Source organism: Saccopteryx leptura, chromosome 10, assembly GCF_036850995.1.
Source record: "Saccopteryx leptura isolate mSacLep1 chromosome 10, mSacLep1_pri_phased_curated, whole genome shotgun sequence".
Lineage (NCBI taxonomy): Eukaryota > Metazoa > Chordata > Mammalia > Chiroptera > Emballonuridae > Saccopteryx > Saccopteryx leptura.
Genome location: NC_089512.1, coordinates 2,473,758 through 2,490,264, shown reverse-complemented (window position 1 = coordinate 2,490,264; position 16,507 = coordinate 2,473,758).

Here is a 16,507-nt window from a genome sequence, read left to right as displayed (position 1 = left end):
GCCTGGGGCAGAGGCCAAGGAGCCATCCCCAGCGCCCGGGCCATCTTTGCTCCAATGGAGCCTTGGCTGCGGAAGGGGAAGAGAGAGACAGAGAGGAAGGAGAGGGGGAGGGGTGGAGAAACAGATGGGCACTTCTCCTGTGTGCCCTGGCCGGGAATCAAACCCGGGACTTCCGCACGTCAGGCTGACGCTCTACCACTGAGCCAACCGGCCAGGGCATTTTTAATAAGTCTTGGGATGGCAAGTTTGGCTGAAACAATCCCCTATAGGACGTAAGAATATTAATTAGCTGATTAATTAGATGCCTCCCTGAGACACCACGCCAGGGCTGTTGCCCGTGCAACGGGTTTTATCTGCCCAGAGTTTCGGTCCGCCGAGCTCATCAGCGGGAGGTGTGGTACCACTGGTGGAGGACGGCGAGAGCCAGGCTCGCCCGAAGGTGACTTGTTTTTACGCCTTGTGCCCAGGACGCGGAAAGCTCTGACTGCTGTCACTGTGGTCGCGGGGCAGCTGTGCTTAGGAGGCAGTCACCAGCTCCGAGGTCCTGCTCCGTGCCACGCGGGCCTGCGGGCAAGGCCCTCCGAAGCCTCGGCTGCGTCCTCTACACAGCGTGGTGGTGATGACCTCTGTTTCCGGTTATCTCCAGGGGTCACCGTGAAGGCAGCCGTGCGAGGAGTGGCTGTGACTACCGGACATCGCGCACTGAATGCGCACTGTGCGTGGGAGGCTGTGACGCTGCTGCAGTGTCATCGTGTCCCTGACTCCCCAGACCAGACCAGCCTGCAGGGCGGTTCACGTCCCTGCCGAGTCAGCCTGTAAACCGGCTCTCTCTCTCTCGGTGGCTGAACGCCGAGATGCTGATGTGGGCCTGGGGACAACCCCTCCCCGCCCCGAGCCGCTCTCTGTCATGCTGACGCAGACGTCCACGCTGCTTTCATTCTGAGATGACACCATTTCAGGACGTCCCCAAACCTTGAGAAGAGAGATCTGGAGAGCTGCCCTCCCTCCGCTCTTAAATGCCTCAGTCCAGAGGTGACCCGGGGCGCCCACTGGGTATCAGCTGGCTGGCCTCGCCGCAGGGGCAAGGGCGGAGGACATGTGGGGGCACCGTCAGCCCACGGGCCACCGCAGACGGCGTGACTTCCCCCATGTGCAGATGAGGGACCCACGGGTCAGCGGTGTCAGCTGAGCTCGCCGGGCCACAGGGCCCTTGGTGGCCACGCCCTAGTCTCATGCTGTCTGTCTGACTTGGGGTCTTTTTCTCAACCGAGATCTTCATTAATCTTTACTGATGTGTCGATGATTTATTACTTCCGACTCGTGAATCACAACGGGCCACCAAAGGCCTGCCTTTGCAGTCCTCCTCAGTGAAGGACCTCTCCTGAGGAGAAAAGGTTGACTCCTCCCTTTCTTTAAGGTCGTGAAGAAAAAGGGCCTACTGTTGTATCTCATCCACGTGGGAGATGCTTATTCAAATCACGAGACCCTGTTGTAACGGCTTAATTATTTGAAATGAGAAAACGTCAGCGAACGTTTTGAAATAAACTGGGCATTTTGGTCAAGCACGTGCATATTGTTCGAAGTAAAAGGAATCCACGCTCGTCTTCCACGCGTGTCTAAAAACACTGAAACATTAGGAAAGAAACCCACGTTTTGGGCGCGTCTGCACCAACATTTCAAATAGCAGAAATCCCACAGATTGGTTAAAATATTTCCTTCAGTGTGTTTCAGGAAAGCGTGTATCAGAAAAAAACGGTCAAGAAGGTCTCCTGTTATTAGAACGGCAAAATAAATCAACAACAGACATCCCCGTGTAATTAAACTCGGAGCTGGAACAGCGGATGAGTCCTCCGCGGCCACAGCTGAGACATGTGCCGTGCGCCCAGAACGCAGCATATGGCTGTGTGGCGGGGTGGTGCGTCTGGTAAATGTTTGTTGTCCGTCTTTGCCCTCTTACTGGGGGCTCTTCAGAACCTGCGTGAACTGTGGGATGAAGCCAACAGCCTGTCATCGGAAAAACGGACTCTGATGGTGTGAGCTTTCCAGAGAGCCGCGGGCAATAACACTGTGTGCCGGGGCTAAGAATGCTGATTTGATGGGTTATCTCCAGGAGTAGCGTGGGATTCTGGAGAAAGAAAAAAAAAAGAAGCAAGCCATTCAGAGAAAAGTGCTTTCACTGTGACCCCTGCTGACGTCGTTTACGGAACGGCAGTCTCCCTCGTCTTGCGCGGACTGTCTTCCAGAACCACCATCTCTGTTCCTCTTGGCGAGGATGGGGACACCCCCAGGCCTTCGTTCAACGTGATGCTTTAGATAAAATCCACTCTTCTCTTTGTTTGTTTGTTTTTTAATAATCTAATTAAAAGAAAGGAAAACACCTGGTGTGCTCAGAAGCGACACGGTTTATGTACAGAGCTGCACTGCGGAAGGAAGCAGGTCCACGCAGGGGCAGCCGGGGGAGGGGCAGCGTTGAAGGTGTGAGCACGTCTTCAGCTCTCAGCTCTCAGTGTTCGACACAGAAAGAAGTGACTGGTCACACACAGGGGACCCAGGTCTCTGCTGAGCCCCCTCGGGGTCCCCAGGTCTCTGCTGAGCCCCCTCGGGGTCCCCAGGCTCTGGGCTGAGAGCTTTGCCCACGTGGACCCATCTGGTCCCCACGGCCTCTGAGACGGGCGCTGCTAACAGTGTCTCCGGTTTACAGACCAAAAGCCCGTTGCTTTAAACTGTGAACCGAGTTGGCAGACTCACGCAGCTCAGCTGGGACCGGGCTCAGCCTGGTCCCCCGGCTCCGTGATATCAGAACCCATTGTCCCCTCGACCCCCCGGGGCTCCCGCTGGTTCCTGAGCTGCGGCTTCCCAGCCACAGTCGGGCCGGCGGCTGGAGTCAGGGGCAGGAAGGAGTGTCCCGTTAGACCCGCAGCGTGGTCAGCGGAGGGGTTGGGAACGGTGGACGTCAGGATGGTTAGCCGCGGTCAACCCGGCCCGCGGGGGCGCAGGGAAGGCACCTGTTCTCCGCTTTCACGGAAGAGGCATTATCAGCGCGATCCCGTCTCTCCAAGGAAGAGGTTAGAGAAGAATGACCGGAAGGCAAGGCCACTCCCCTAACGAGCCCCCCAAAAAACACTGTGCGTCCTTCTTAAGGTGGGGGTCTTGGTTCCCACTCACGAGGGGCACACTTCTCACATGACTGCTTGATGTCACGCGAAACGTGTGAAGAACGCCGTGAAGGCTCTTGTCGGCAGCGCGGGCCGCTGTGTCCTGTCCCAGTCCCTGCGCAAATTTCCACGTCAGGACGAGGGTTGTTCTGTGGGATTTATTTCCAGGAAGGGCCTCTTCTCCCCTAAGAGACCGGATGCCTCGTCCCAGGAACGTGCTTTATGCTTAACCCACGAATGCCCTCTGAAAGCCATCGCCAGCGTCTGCCGGGGCCACGTGCTTCCCCTCTTCCCTGCCCCCGCCCCAGAGCACAGCCGGACCTGTTTCCCAGCCTCCCTGGCAGCCACACAACCAGTTCTAACTGATGAAAAGCAGGTTGAAGTAACGTGTGCGACGCTCAGGCCTGGCCGCGCCCCTTCCCAAACGGCCTGCTGATGGGGGGCCTAGGGTCACCGTGGGGGGTGTACTGAAGGGATCGGGGGGCCCCTTTCCATCACTCCTTCCCCTCCCCAGCCGACAGCTACACCTCACACGGACAGTGAAGAAACTTCTAAGGCACAAAGCGCCTGACGCTCCGAGTTCACCAGCCACAGCGGCCACTGAAGAAACCGTCACAGACACGGGGCGCTCCTTCCTGTTTTCCCTTCTATTTCGTCTTCATGGAGGTAAGAGGTTGGGTGTGTTTTTGTCACAAGAATGATGGCGGACTGAGTTCTGCCTCACTTGGACACTCAGGAGCCCCGGGGTGACGGAGGCTGGGCCGTCGGCAAACCATCCGTCCAAGGTGGCTCCTTGTCTGGTAGCAGTCACCGGGCAGCGAGGACACGCTGGTGGCCGAGACAAGGAGGACGGAGATGCCAGCTAGCCGCTGGCAGGCCGTCCGCCAGCCTGTGGTGAACCGTGGAGAGACGGCGTGCACGCAGAGCCCGTGGGCCCGGGGAAAGGGGCGGAAGTCAGGGTCACCGGTGGGTCTCCACGCCACGGGCGGAGCCAAGCACGGCGTTAGGGGAAGGAGGCCCCATGGAACCACAACGCGCTGTTTTCCACAAAGAAAAGAAAAGAAAGGAAAAGAAAGAAAGGAAAAGAAGTGGACATTTCCAGAAGCGCGGAGGTCCTGCCAGATGGGGAATCGCTGATTGGAAAAGGAGCGGCCAGACAAGGAGCGAGATGGGAAAAGCCCCGAGTGACAGAGGGTGGCTTGGACGCAGCGACGGCCCCCAGTGACAGGGTTCCCCACTCCAACCTGAGGCTGACCGCCCCATATGGCCGGCGTTGACCGTAAGAGAAAGCAGCATGCGGCGGGCGGAGGAGGGAGACTCTGTTTCAGAAACAACCTTGTTTGGCGACGAGAACGTGGAGGAAAGTCCGTCAGCTCCCTGGGGAGACTCAGAAGGTGCTGTGTTTCCCAGACCCCACACGGACTGAAACACAGCGAGTCTGGCTTGTTCGGGGTTCAGGGGAGCAGAGGGCACACCTGGCAGCTGGACCGTCTGCGAGAAGAACGTCTCAGTGCCCACTTCGGGAGTGGCTGAGGGTCCCAGTCGAGGCGAGAAACCAACCCGGGGAAGAGTCCAAGGTTCCAGAAGACAGTGCCAATCAGCCTGGTTCCCGCGGCAGCAAAACAAGGACGCCACTGAGAAGTGGTCCCCGCTGCCCGGACGGAGGCGTCCAGCATCAGACACATACGACTCTCTGCGACCCTCCGTATTCAGGGCTAGTGACAGCCATGTGTCACACACTCTTCCCTGAACTGAGGGGATCCCGTTCCTGCTTCTCCATTTAACACGTGTGTGTGTGCGTGTGTGAGCGTGAGTGTGTGTGTGAGCGTGAGTGTGTGTGTGTGTGTGAGTGTGAGTGTGAGTGTGAGAGTGTGAGTGTGCGTGTGAGAGCATGAGTGTGAGAGTGTGAGTGTGTGTGTGTGAGTGTGTGTGTGTATGTGTGTGAGCATGAGTGTGTGTGTGAGAGCGTGAGTGTGTGTGTGTGTGAGAGAGAGCATGAGTGTGTGTGTGTGTGAGAGAGAGCATGAGTGTGTGTGTGTGTGAGCATGAGTGTGAGAGTGTGTGCGTGAGTGTGTGTGTGTGAGAGAGAGCGTGAGTGTGTGTGTGTGAGCGTGAGTGTGAGTGTGCGTGAGTGTGTGTGTGTGAGAGAGAGCGTGAGTGTGTGTGTGTGTGTGTGTGAGCATGAGTGTGAGAGTGTGTGCGTGAGTGTGTGTGTGTGTGAGTGTGAGTGTGAGTGTGTGTGTGTGTGTGAGTGTGTGTGTGTGCTAAGCCAGTGCAGTGATCCTTGGCCCTTGTCCTCCTAGGTGCTGACCCCTGAAGGGTCACACCGGACCCTTGTGGAGACGGGGTGCTTCCCCATGGACCTCAGACCCTGGGCTTCCCGCAGGAGCTGGTGCAGCGTGGGCAGGCGGTGGACACGTCCTATGTATGGGGTAGACAGCAAACCAGGTCTTGATGGCCGGCTGGGGGAACCCTGCCGAGACTGGCGGGCCCCCACCTCCACTGACCAACCCGTCCCATTCTCTTTCCCTCTCGGACATGTCGGACCCTCTGCCCTGACCTCAGGTGCACTGCGCTGTGGCCGAGTTTATGCCAAAGCAATGCCAGCCAGGGCAACAGGACTCACTCCCAGTCCAGCCGGTAAAAGCTTGTTCAATCCTGTTCACACTGCAACCGGCTGGAATGTGTGCAGGGAGGAGAAGCTTCCAGCCTGGACCCTCAACGGCCTGGTGTGCTGCCCGCTCCTGCCCAAGAGGCCTCTACGAAGACAGAAGCTGACCTCTTCCCTGTCTGAACCCTGGGACCCAGTGGCCAGTTAGAAGAGCCACCCGCGTTATCTGGCTCCATTCCCTTATTTCAAAACTGTCAATGATACAGTTTACAATTTCTTGGATGGATGTTAACTTAAATCCATTCAACAGAGAGGGCCAGAGTAGATGTAATAGGCCGTCGGAATTAAACTGATGGCTGCACATTCATGAAAGCCAGGAGATAAACAGTCTAATTGAATCCCATGACCTCAGGAAACCCAGTTCTTGTGACTATATGGGGACTGAAAAGAGTTAGAAGGGGTCAGTGTTACAATGTAGCTATCTAGTTTGGGAAATCATCTGTTTTCTTTTCTTTTGTATTTTTTCCATAGCGAGAAGGGGGGAGGCAGCCAGACAGACTCCCGCATGCACCTGACCGGGATCTACCCGGCATGCCCACCAGGGGGTGATGCTCTGCCCATCTGGGGCCGTTGCTCCGTTGCAACCAGAGCCATTCTAGCGCCTGAGGCAGAGGCCATGGAGCCATCCTCAGTGTCCTGGACAACTTTGCTCCAATGTAGCCTTGGCTGCAGGAGGGGAAGAGAGAGACAGAGAGGAAGGAGAGGGGGAGGGGTGGAGAAGCAGATGGGCGCCTCTCCTGTGTGCCCTGGCCGGGAATCGAACCCGGGGCTTCCACATGCCGGGCTGATGCTCTACCACTGAGCCAACTGGCCAGGGCCTTCATTGTTTTTTTTTTTTTTTTTTTTTTTTTTTGTGGGAGAGACAGAGAGAGTCAGAGAGAGGGACAGATAGGGACAGACACACAGGAAGGGAAAGAGATGAGAAACATCAGTTCTTTGTTGCAGTTCCTTAGTTGTTCATTGATTGATTTCTCATATGTGCCTTGATGGGGCGGGGGGGCTACAGCAGACCGAGTGACCCCTTGCTGGAGCCAGCAACCTTGGGCTCAAGCTGGTGAGCTTTGCTCAAACTAGATGAGCCCACGCTCAAGCAGCCCCTTACGTCTCCTCCTTTGACTCTAAAAGAGGCTGGAAAGCTGCCCTTGTCTGGAGCACTTTCTCAATCCGTGGAGATTTCGGTTCCCAGTAACTGTCGCCCGTTTGGCTCAGACACACTCATAAAAACCCTCTGCGGGTCCGCAGGCTTCTGAGGTTGGGAGGAGGCTTTGCGCCGGGCGTCGGCGCTCACAAAACTTTGTCTTCACTTGTGGATATTCCACGGGCAGCTGGTGGCTGAGTGGGTGTTGCCGAGATGCCAGCGGGCACCCCAGTGCCGGGGCCAGGGTGTGAGCAGGGCCCGCCCCGAGCCTCTGCGATGCCACCCGCTGCCCGGCCCTGCCCACGAGGGCCCCTGAGCCCCTCACGCCTCACTCTGCTGCCGTCGCTGCGCCGTCCCCACGCACATACCGCCCTCCCATCTCCGCGGCTGTTTCATCTCGTTCCCTCAACTTGCTGCCGATTCACCCGTGTTGTGGGGGATCCTCTCCCACCTGTACCTGACATGAGCCACACAGCACCCACACGGCGTCAGACCGGAGCAATGCCCTCTGGGCGGACCTGACCTGTGTCCTCAGACCCCGCCCCCTGTCTGACATACAGCGTGAATTAGGGACAGTGGGGACAACAACTGCCGTCAGAGGAGGAGCCGGGCTGGAACTTCTGCTGCATCTACTCGGCTGCGGCCCCGGCAGCGTTCTTGAGCGTCTACTGCTGGTGTCACTGTTCCCAGACTGGGGGTTCCCATAGCACCTCGAAGCAGACCCTCTGGGCGGCCATCCCCCTCCTAATGCGGCTGCTTCTGCAGAGGGGGGGGTTCCCCGCAAGGCGTGTGCTCCTGCATGAGGACGTGATGGACCCCCCGTCTCCACCCCGAGCACGTCCCAGACACTGCTGTTCCGTGCACTGGTCTCCTGGCTTTGTCAGCCGGCACTCTCTCTCTCTCTCTCTCTCTCTCTCTCACACACACACACACACCCCTACCCACTCACCCGCTCACCTATCTACATCTTTCTCTCTATCCAGCATCACCTACCTATGTGTGTCCCCTTGTCTCCCTGTATGTTGTTATCAAAATCCTTTGCTATCAAACAGCCACTGAGAAGACATCCTTGTCTCCTCCGCCCTGTATTCCTCAGAGAGTAACACTCCGAGTCGGCTCCAAACTTCCAGTCACTCTGAAGTCCAGCCATCATCTCGGTGACAGCCGTGACATTTGGGAGAGCTGTGCTCTCTTCGACTGGACTGATAAACCCATCTTAAAAATGTCCTGTGCTGACATCCGACAGCTCAGCCATCCAGTGTTTCCTGCAACCCTGAGGAACGCGGATTTTGGATACAAAGTCAACTCTGTATCAAGGGTTTGACAGAGTAAAGGGAGGGGGTCCCCAAACTAGGAGGCTGGGGTCTTGGGGGGCGAGAGCAGCCGGTTGCGGGGAAGTCAGACCCGGGACTGTGCACCCCGGATTGAGTCTGCAGTCGCAGGTAAGACCCCGGCTCCTCTCTGCTCTGGACAAGTGACCTCATGCAGGTTACGGGACCAACTGGGGTCTCCGTCTCCTAGCTCTCACGGGCGCTGAAGCCGAAGGAGTCAACGAAATGGAAGCTACCCAGATGGCGTCTGAATTCATGTTGGCACCACTCTGACCACTGTCCCACATGTGCCCTCAATGCCACCAACCGTGGACAACTGGCCTGACGCGGCGGGGTCCCTGTTTCCTTCCGGACACACGAGGAGATCTGTCATGTGATCCTGAAGCCCGTTTCCTGTTCTTACACGTTATTGTTCCTGCTGGCAGAGCTGAGGCCATCACGTCTGGTTGGTCCCCATGCTGGTGGTCCGCACGTCTCCTGGCAGAGCGGAGGCATCACGTCTGGTTGGTCCCCACGCTGGTGGTCTGCACGTCTCCTGGCAGAGCTGACGGCATCACGTCTGGTTGGTCCCCACGCTGGTGGTCTGCACGTCTCCTGGCAGAGCTGAGGCATCACGTCTGGTTGGTCCCCACGCTGGTGGTCTGCACGTCTCCTGGAGGCCATCACGTCTGGTTGGTCCCCACGCTGGTGGTCCGCACGTCTCCTGGCAGAGCGGAGGCATCACGTCTGGTTGGTCCCCACGCTGGTGGTCCGCACGTCTCCTGGCAGAGCTGAGGCATCACGTCTGCTTGGTCCCCACGCTGGTGGTCCGCACGTCTCCTGGAGGTCATCACGTCTGGTTGGTCCCCACGCTGGTGGTCTGCACGTCTCCTGGCAGAGTGGACGGCATCACGTCTGGTTGGTCCCCACGCTGGTGGTCCGCACGTCTCCTGGCAGAGCGGAGGCATCACGTCTGGTTGGTCCCCACGCTGGTGGTCTGCACGTCTCCTGGAGGCATCACGTCTGGTTGGTCCCCACGCTGGTGGTCCGCACGTCTCCTGGCAGAGCTGAGGCATCACGTCTGGTTGGTCCCCACGCTGGTGGTCCGCACGTCTCCTGGCAGAGCTGAGGCATCACGTCTGGTTGGTCCCCACGCTGGTGGTCTGCACGTCTCCTGGCAGAGCTGAGGCATCACGTCTGGTTGGTCCCCACGCTGGTGGTCTGCACGTCTCCTGGCAGAGTGGACGGCATCACGTCTGGTTGGTCCCCACGCTGGTGGTCTGCACGTCTCCTGGCAGAGCGGAGGCATCACGTCTGGTTGGTCCCCACGCTGGTGGTCCGCACGTCTTCGGGACAGGGCTTCAGTGGTTCAGGCTCAGTTCCACAGCAGACGGCTCTCCGGAACGCAGCCTGGCCCCTGCACCACACGGAGCCTCGTGGACGACCCGTCTGTGGGCGGGAAAGCGGTGGTGTTCTTCAGATTCAGGGAGTCTGCCGTCCGTCACTGAGACAACCAGCATTGAAGGTGACGGTCCCCTCTCCCTGGCTTATTCCCGGAACTGCCGACGACCCTGGCCGACTGCACACACACGTCACGAGGAGCAGGTGCTGACGAAGGCCGTGTTCTACCCACGGCGGGTCCTGGCTCACGACTGAGTGTGGACAGACACGGAGGCGGGGCTGAGAGGAGAGCGGAGCGTGGCCACGTACAGCACTCCTGGGAACACTCGCCGCTCAGGAACCGAGTCTGTTCACATCACCACGATGGGCAGAAAAAGCCACTGCGGTCGTTCAAACAACGCAACCCATCAATACGCTGGAAGCTGCACAGAACGGTGAAACGAGGAAACAACGGGACCGTCAGAAAAAAAGCTGAACCAAACACAGGTCTGTGTCGTCATCTGTTAAAATAAAGGGGTTCCTCCAACAACAGGTGTCGGGAGGATGTGGGGGGCGGGGACCCTTGTGCACTGTTGGTGGGAATGTCAATCAACGCAGTCGCTGTGACACTCAGACACTCTGGAGTTTCCTCAAAAACATCCAGACGAAACTATCACCTGACCCAGCGATTCCTCTTCCAGATATTTATCTGGAGAAATCCAAAACTCTAATTCAAAACAAAGAAAGAAGAGGCCCTGGCTGGTTGGCTCAGTGGTAGAGCATCAGCCTGGTGTGCAGGAATCCCGGGTTCCATTCCCGGCCAGGGCACACAGGAGAAGCACCCATCTGCTTCTCCATCCCTCCCCCTCTCCTTCCTCTCTGTCTCTCTCTTCCCCTCCCACAGCCGAGGCTCCATTGGAGCAAAGTTGGCACGGGCACTGAGGATGGCTCCATGGCCTCCACCTCAGGCGCTAGAGTGGCTCTGGTTGCAACAGAGCAACGCCCCAGATGGGCAGAGAATCACCCCCTGGTGGGCATGCTGGGTGGATCTGGTCGGGCGCATGTAGGAGTCTGTCTGACTGCCTCCCTGTTTCCAACTTCAGAAAAATACAAAAACAAAAACAAACAAAAAACAAAGAAAGAAGAACCCTCCCCCCCCATGTTCACTGCACCATCGTTTACAAGAGCCAAGAAATGGAAGGGACCCAGGTGCCCGCCCGTCAGCAGACACGTGAGTAAAAAAGTTGTGGTAGCCACGGACAACGAAATATTACTCGGCCATAAAAAAGAAAGACATCTTGCTAGGTGAGACACCACGGGGGCCCTAGAGGGCACTGTGCTGGGTGAGATGAGTCAGAGGAAGCCAGATACTGCAGCATTCACTGACACGTGGAATTAAAAGTAATTAAACACACAGAGCCAACACAGAGACGGGCTCCTGGACACAGAGAACAGGTCCATGGTTGCCAAGTGGGTGGGGCTGGGAGGGCGGGACAGGACTGGTGGAGGGACGGAGACGCATCCATCACCAGCTACAGACATCAGGCCCGGGGAACACGGTCGGCAGTGTCGTCCTAACTGCCCGTGCTGCCAGACGGTGCGGACGTGTGGGGTGATCATTTAACATTTAACAAGTGATATCAATGTCTAATCACCAGTGGCCCACCGGGAGCGAGTGCAAGATTGCATGTCCGCCGTCATGGAAACATAGAAATAAGATGAAAAGGAAGGGGTCGACTCAGAGGCCGTGGCTCCTGCGGCAGAACTCACGCTGCTCTGCTGTTCTCGTTTCCAAGGTTCCGTCAGAGTCCTTGATGGGCGTGTGGAAAACGCAGACCCCGGCCCCGAGTCCTTGCATTCCGGTGACGGTGATAACTAACGAGGCCTGGACACGCCTCGTCCGCCAGCACGTGCGGGAGGTGAGACGCAGGCCTGCCGCCATGCCCGCGGCACTGGTGTGACCACGCCCTCCGGCCACCTCGGTGTGCCACGCCGTCGTAAGTCTGTACACGCCACTCTGAGCACCTCTACCACCAAAGAATCGGGGCACAGGGGGCGTGCACACCGCTACAGACGGAGAGCCGGGTGTGAGTGCAGACCGCCGCCCGGAATCCTGTGCCCTGCCCACCACTTTCCCCAGCCCTTCACGCCACACCACCGTGTGCCACAACTGCTGACACGTGCCACCATCCTGTTTCCAACAGACTGGCATGTGGATCTGAAATTGCAGAAGCCCCTGATTTAACCTCTCTCCCTCTCTCTCTCTCTCTCTCTCTCTCCTTTTATTAGTAAGAGAGACAGAGAGGGACAGACAGAAAGAGAGAGAGATGAGAAGCATCAACTTGTAGTTGCAGCATCTTAGTTGTTCACTGATCGTTTTCTCACATGTGCCTTGATGGGAGGTCTCCAGCCAAGCCAGTGACCCCTTGCTCAAGCCAGCGACCTTGGGGTCATGTCTCTCTGATCCCGAGCTCAAGCCGGCGACCTCAGGGTTACAAACCTGGGTCCTCTGCGTCCCAGTCCGACTCTCTACGCACTGTGCCACTGCCCGGTCAGGCTGACGTGACCTCTCTCAGGCAGGGCTTCCTGCTCATGGCTCTGAGCTGACGACTGTCCACCTGGGCGCTGGACAGAGTCACAAGAGCAGCCTCCGTTTCCGTCCTGTGGAGCCACCAGGCCACCTCAAGTCCCACAGCTGTGAGGACGGTGAAGGCATCTCCTCTCGGTGTCCCAGCTCAGTGGCTCCAGGCTGGGACCGACTGGGACATGTCTCAGGTCAGACAGGGTCGGGCTGAGAGAGCAGGACCCAGGATGGACTTCAGTCCTATTTTCCGCCTCTGAGCGGGTGCCCTGTTCAGGATACAGCACACGCACCGCGCCCTGGGCCCCTGCGGGCGGTGACGGTGCTCAACGCCCCCACCCTCCGTCCTCCCGCAGAGCCCGATCCTGGAAGTTATTAGATAGAGCTGTACAAACAGAAAAAAAAGAGAAAAAAAAGGCAGGTAGGAAATAGGATGTCAGAGACACAAAAACACGCCTGACCGAGATTTCTGTCACGTGGACGTCAGCACACGAAGGGCGCGTGTGCGCAGGAAAAGGGAGCTCTGTCCTGTGCATAATTCATCTCTGTCAGGTGTCAGCGGGCCTGGCCTTTGTGCAAGAGCAATTTAATTAATGGGATGAGCGGCCCCGCGGTTGTTCTCGGTGGAAGCACAGCGACCGGGTGGCCGTCTGCGTGGCTGTTCCCTCCCCCGCCCGCCCCCGCCCGCCCCCGCCTCCAGCGGAACGTCCTCTTCAAATACCACTCATTGATCACTCCCTCATCAGGGAGTAAATAACGGAGAAAACCCTAAAACTTGCTGTGGATTTTAAGAGAAACCAAACGAAACATGCTGGACAGCGGCTGAGAGGGAAACCGGGGCGAGGTCCGTCTTCCCGGCGGAGGCCTGTCTGTCTGTGTGTCTGTCTGTCTGTCTGTCACACAGAGAGACCCCCCCTCAGAGCCGGAGGCAGTTTCTGCCGTGTTTGTGCCCCTGGACTGTCCTCAGCCCCCATCTGTCCGTTTCCTACGGGGCGGTCACAGCCAAAGAGAAAGCCGGCTTCCCGGGATCCGCAGGCAGGTGGGATGCAGAGTTCATGCAACGGGCATGACGGTGAATTCTCAGAGCATCTCGGATGGCCATTGGGCACCCGACATTTCCTTTAAATCTGTGTGCTGTTTGGATGACGGAGGATTTATTGACAGCAAGAAAATCTGGGCCCTGGCCGGTTGGCTTAGCGGTAGAGCGTCGGCCTGGCGTGCGGGGGACCCGGGTTCGATTCCCAGTCAGGGCACATAGGAGAAGTGCCCATTTGCTTCTCCACCCCCACCCCTCCTTCCTCTCTGTCTCTCTCTTCCCCTCCTGCAGCCAAGGCTCCATTGGAGCAAAGATGGCCCGGGCACTGGGGTTGGCTCCTTGGCCTCTGCCCCAGGTGCTAGAGTGGCTCTGGTCACGGCAGAGCGACGCCCCGGAGGGGCAGAGCATCGCCCCCTGGTGGGCGTGCCGGGTGAATCCCGGTCGGGCGCATGTGGGAGTCTGTCTGACTGTCTCTCCCCGTTTCCAGCTTCAGAAAAATACAAAAAAAAAAAAAAAAAGAAAATCTGAAATGGTCAGCGGTCATCTGAGTCGAGATCCTTAAGAGTATGTGTGTAGTCCCTGGCTGGTTGGCTCAGCAGTAGAGCATTGGCCCGGCTCAGAGCATTGGTCTGGAAGTCCCAGGTTCGATTCCCGGCCAGGGCACACAGGAGAAGCGCCCATCTGCTTCTCCACCCCTCCCCCTCTCCTTCCTCTCTGTCTCTCTCTTCCCCTCCCGCAGCCAAGGCTCCATTGGAGCAAAGTTTGTGCAGGCGCTGAGGATGGCTCTGTGGCCTCTGCCTCGGGCGCTAGAATGGCTCTGGTCATGACAGAGCGATGCCCTGGATGGGCAGAGCATCGCCCCCGGTGGGCATGCCGGGTGCATCCCGGTTGGGTGCATGCGGGAGTCTGTCTGACTGCCTCCCCGTTTCTCATTTCAGAAAAAAAGAAAAAAAAAAAAAAAAAGTGTGTGTGTTTGCTAACTGTAAGGCATAATTTTTTAGGTCATTACAAATCGCCGGGGGGGGGAGGTGTCCCAAATTCTTCTAATAAATCCCCAGGTTACAATTTAATCCCAGGAGACAGATGTCCAGTGTCCCCCCTGAAATACGGAGGTGCCCGTGCTGACGGGGTACACTGCAGGCAGTCAGTCGCACAGAATTCTACTACGTGTCAGCTCCGTTCCAGGCTGTGGAAAGTGATCGGACGTAGAAGATACATTTAAAAGGAGACACCGTTCTCTAAAACTCGGCGACGGCCACAATACCTTCGTTTGACTTTCTTATGTGAACATCGTGATGCGGAGTCACTCTTGGCAGGAGTCTGAGCAGCGTCCCTGGTTCCCCCGGACGTCTGCTGCCGATGACTCGTCTCCACACCCAGGGACAGTGCGGACCAGCCTGGAGAACTTACACGCCCCTGTCATCACGGGTGAGCGGGGAGACTCAGCGGACCCCCCGTCGCGAAGGCCGCAGGGGGCAGGGAGCCCACTCCCTGATCAGACACGCGTCACCGACCCCAGTTTCTGTACTGTCCTCCGGGCACCCTGCTCACGGCTGACACAGCACGAGCGAGGTCTGTCCTCCAGGGAGCATGTCCGTGCGGTGACATGCACGGAGCAGACTCCTCCACGTCTAACCCACGGGCAACTGAACGTCCGTATTAGTCAGAGGAGGTGAGGCTAGGATGACCCCCCAAATCCCGGTCATGTAATTCCACGTTTCACATCAATAGACTCACCCCGGGGCACGCCAGGAAGCCCTCTGCACCACGCGGCTGTGGCATCGGAACACACGTGACTTCTGAGGACACTGCGGGGTGGGGGGGGGCCACTGGTTGTGCCGTCTCAGCCCCAGCTGAGCATTAAACAGGTCAGTTCTCGTCAGCATCCGTTGGCGACACCGGATACGTGACCAGGGCGTCACTGTAAGGGGGGTTTGGGAGGTGCAGGAGCCCGTGTAGAACACGCAGTGAGCACAGTGGGGTTCTCATAACAAAATAGAAAGAAAAACAGTTACGTAAAAGGAAAACCACTGGCGCTGTGACCCCCGGAGGCTCGGTTCTGGGCACTACGTTCTCCCGGGGAGCCCGTGGGACTGACGGCACGCGTGGGGTGTGCTGACCGTCTCTGCACGCTGAGCGGAGCCACCAGCCACGAGTGCCTGTGAGCAGCGTGACTCCACGAGGCTGGCGGCTCCACCAGCACCCGGGGTCTGCAGGCAGCGGGGTCCTCCGGAGGGACACCGTTCGCCCCTCACCGGCCTCTCCTCCCTGCCGGCTGCTGCTCGGGCAGGTTGTCTGAGCTCCCCGAGACCAGCGCCCACACCTGTGCCCCCCCGAGTGTCGGCGCTCACAGGAGGGCAGCTTCCCGGCCCAGCACGAGGAGGAAACGGACCGTGTGTGCGCAGGACGGCGGCCGGCTGGCACTCAGTTCATGCGCCGTGGTCTGTGGGCACTTCACATAAGAACAGCCCAGGTGCTAGTCTGTCTATTCCGTTTCCTTCGAGGGCCTCCCCATCAGCGTCCCCGTGGCTAAAACAAACAGCCAGCGTTGACACTTGTGGGGGACTGACCACAAGTCTGGGCTCGGGGCCTCCGCAGCGAGAGGCCCAGTCCTGAAGTCAGTGGAGAATCGGGCAGGCGCTGCCCAGGGAAACTTGCGGACCGCCCTGAGATGCAAAGTCCAGGAGGCATCTCACACCCGCTGACAGCTCAGAACAGCCAGCTCACGCCTGGCGGCAAAGCTCGCTCGCAGACGGGGCTGGATGAGCCGTATTAAGGCAGTCTATTCAAGACGGTCTGCTATCGTCTGTTAGAGGCGGCCCACAAACTCCAGACAGACTCGTTTCCTTGTGCGAGAGCCCCGTTGAGCCCTGAGCCGAAATACAGGTGTGGGCACAAGTGAGTTAATAATAATAATAATAATAATAATAATATACAGTAATAGTAATACAAGAAAAACTGCTCCAAGTACTCACAACTCTAAGCCGACTTTGGCCCGCACCACAGATAATGTCCAATGCTTCCAACATTCTCCATTTTAAAGTGAACCAGCACCTGACCAGGCGGTGGCGCAGTGGATAGAGCGTCGAACCGGGATGCCGAGGACCCAGGTTCGAAACCCTGAGGTCGCCGGCTTGAGCGTGGGCTCATTAGGTTTGAGCAAAGCTCACCAGCTTGAGTTCAAGGTCACTGGCTTGAACAAGGGGTCACAGGCTCTGCTGGAGCCCCCCAGTCAA